General features: G+C 36.0%; 1 pseudogene; it reads left to right on the top strand.

Moving 5' to 3' along the window:
• Positions 1–2,510: 2,510 nt before the first annotated feature.
• LOC114544129 lies at positions 2,511–3,473 on the top strand (annotated as a pseudogene).

Here is a 3,473-nt window from a genome sequence, read left to right as displayed (position 1 = left end):
ATGTATATATACATGCACCCATTTGCAAAAACGTTGGCCGCAGATAGATAGATAGATAGATAGATACTCGAAGTCTAATTAGAATTGCATATGATTACATTTGCATGGGATTTCAATCATATTACACCACATATGCAATCCTAATTAGATTTCGAGTATCTATCTATTATATCTATCTGCGCCCAACGTTTTTGCAAACGGGTGTGCTATATATATATGCATGTTTACTCAAGGCTTTTTGAGATATTTAATTCGTTTGTTTTAAGCGCAAAACCAGACCAAAAAATACCATTTAAAAGCTTATTTAAGACGAGTTCAATAGTGGTAATAAGCTGAGATATTGCGGAATATTTTCAGTAATATTGCATTTTTAAAGCTCGCAGACAAATAGATACATTTTGGTTGTCGAGAAGGCCGTACGTAGATCTTTTAGTACGTAGACCTAGTACGTAGACCTTTTAAAAGTTAGTGCGTACACTTGGTATGTAGACCTTTTAGAATAGTGCGTAGACTTTTAGAATAGCACGTAGACCTAGCACGTAGTATTTAACCAGTGATAATACATGGACTAATTCAAAGGATGTATTTAGCTGAGTGCGATTACATTAATTATAAATGTTGCGAATTGTGGGAATTATAGATATGGACGGCATCGTGTTCAAACCATTCACTGTCAAGGAATGATTATGGTTAGGGAATCGCAAGCCAGCCCCATTGAATAAAGGCCTTCGATGGGAGAACCTGTCGCCCAAGGATCAACGAAGCTGCAAGTGTGTAAAATCCCGTTTGAAAACCACATAAACAACATATTTTTTAATTAAGTATCGAATATTAACTTTCAATTATTTATATATTTTTACATATTCATCCCGAGCCGGTGCGGAGCACCGTGCGAGGGTACTAATTCCGCCCGGAGATTAGGAATTACACCCGGGACCCGGGAGAACATAGCGGAATCCAAAGTCGCCTAAATTTGGACCATGGACGTTCAATGGTCATGGTACTTGTGCGCAAGCGCGAAATGCGAACGAGTGTAGACTGGTAATCAGCAACTTTCCTGATTGGCTAAGACGAGACTTTTGCGTCTCAGTGAAAACGTCAGCAATTTAACTGTCATTTTTGCAAACTATTTTTTTAAAAAAATGTTTCGAAAACAAAATATGAAATGTGGAATCAATACAGATAAAACACTGGGAAGAGTTTAAAATATTATCAGAACTGGAAGAATTAGCGGTGAAAAGGAACAACTCGATTATAATCTTGAAATGGTAGGAGTCTATTTTGTTTATTTCGAGGTTTATTTCGTGTTTTTGTACGAATACATTTTATGAGCTACAGTATGTCGTTTGCTCGGTTTTGCGAAGACGTGACCGACTATCTAAGGCTTTACATCATCGTTTAACTTCCAAAAGAGTCCTTAAAAGTGTAATTCAGAGTTTTAATATAACAAATATCACTTTAAAGGTTTATAGAGTCGACTGTAAATCTGCATGCAATCATTGCATGAATTTAGTAATATCGAAAAACAACATTCGACATTCACTGCTTGGTTATTTATTTATTTGTGCTGTTTTGATGTTATTGAAGGTTTAGCTATTATGAAGTATTAACTCTCACTTAAACTGTGAAAGTCTATAACTTAATGCAACGGAAAGCAGCATGAAACGGGTGATTTCACTTCACCTTAACGACTGTGTTGTTTCCGAAATATTTGAGACATCAGCTATCGGCTTTACATTTAGGACATTTCATAATATTGAAGGTTAGGTCTGGATAGCTCAGGAAATATTTGCTTCGTTTGAAATGGCGAGGGGTTGCTGCATATGCTCATGTATTCTACGATATTCCCATATTTGTGTTTTCTCAAAATCAAAATATTTTCCAAACACACACCGATTTCATCATTGACAACTGTTACATTTTCATTTACCAGTACAAATTCTCAGATTATATCATTGAAATATAAGTTCCTGAATGTTTCTCAAAAAGGAGCAATGCTTCTCTCATTTTTTGCTGCTCTGCTGCGATTTTGCCTAGTTTAGACGAATCTCTAAATAGATTTACTCTGAACACTAATATCGCTGTTTTTTATGCAAAATACAAGTTAACCATCCCCCTATCTAATGAAATGCGTTTTTCCGATTTCTTTTTATTATTATATCACAGGCAGCCCGCTATTGGGTTTGCTTTTCGCTAAATATTTAAATACATTCTATGCAAAACAACATTAAGTATCACCTTCTTCATTCAACTGCTGACATATTATCACAGGCGCAACTTCGTGCGGTGTAGTGTAATGTATTATGTATAAAAATATACAAACCCAATTGGGGGCTATTTGTGATTATATTATGTGTAAATATTAGTATAGTATAATTGTATTGTTTGCTGAGTCATCTCAGAACAGAAGAATTCATAATTCAACATTCTTTCATACCCAATAAACGAACATTTTTCAAAATTATCTTTCAACACATTAGTAGTGACAAAACCTTTATCTTCATTCACAGGAAATTCAAATCATGCCAACAAATCGTGCCGGATTTTACGAACAAAATATCCCTCAGCTGATAGTGGAAAGTATTCCATAAAGCCTGAAGGACTTAACTTCACGGTTCGAGTATTTTGTGACATGGCTTCAAAGAATGGTGTTGGTGTGACAGAGATTGGACATGACAGCGAATCGAGAACATTAGTTAACGGATATAATCCTCCAGGTTCTTACAAAAGAAAGATTAAATATAACATTTCCATGGAGCAGATTGTCGCGATTATCAAGCAGTCGAAGAATTGTGAGCAGTTTATAAAATATGAATGTTTTGGTAGCGTGTTGTTGAGAGATTCCCATGGTTGGTGGTATCACGTCAAGGTTCAAAGATGAATTACTGGGGTGGAGCGGCAGTCGACAGTGGAAACTGTTCATGTGGAATAACCAACAGCTGTGCAGGTAAAGGAAAATGTAATTGTGACATGAATGACTACGCATGGCGTGAAGACAGTGGATACCTGACAGACAAGAACACGCTGCCTGTTACTGAACTGAGATTTGGCGATACAGGTATACTTGACGGTTTCAATGAGCGTGGTTATCATGCGCTGGGTAAATTACGCTGCTGGGGGTAAGAGATCGAACATCAAACCTGATATGATTCATAAAATATTAACATTTTGTAGTTTTATTCAATCTACTTTTCAACTTGCTTGTAGACATTATCGGAATAGATTACTAATGGTGGGATTTATATGGTTAATAAGAAGGAAATTGATAATTTCGTTGAAATATGATCAGTTCTTTGGAAGCCTTAACACCGTAATTAAGATCTGGTTTTCGTCGGCGTATTGCGAAGATCAATGGTCTGCCCTATATAAAATAACTTGTGTTAAGTCAATGTTTATACTGTTAGTGCTATCCGCTGTAAGTTCCATCAACGATCTGATTTGTTGGAAGTGTTCACATGAGTTTATATGATATT

The sequence above is a fragment of the Dendronephthya gigantea genome, unplaced genomic scaffold (genome assembly GCF_004324835.1).
Source record: "Dendronephthya gigantea isolate DGI-Jeju-01 unplaced genomic scaffold, DenGig_1.0 000657F, whole genome shotgun sequence".
Classification (NCBI taxonomy): Eukaryota; Metazoa; Cnidaria; class Anthozoa; order Malacalcyonacea; family Nephtheidae; genus Dendronephthya; species Dendronephthya gigantea.
Note: the sequence above shows the minus strand (reverse complement) of the source record. Positions and strands in the feature narration are given on the sequence as shown.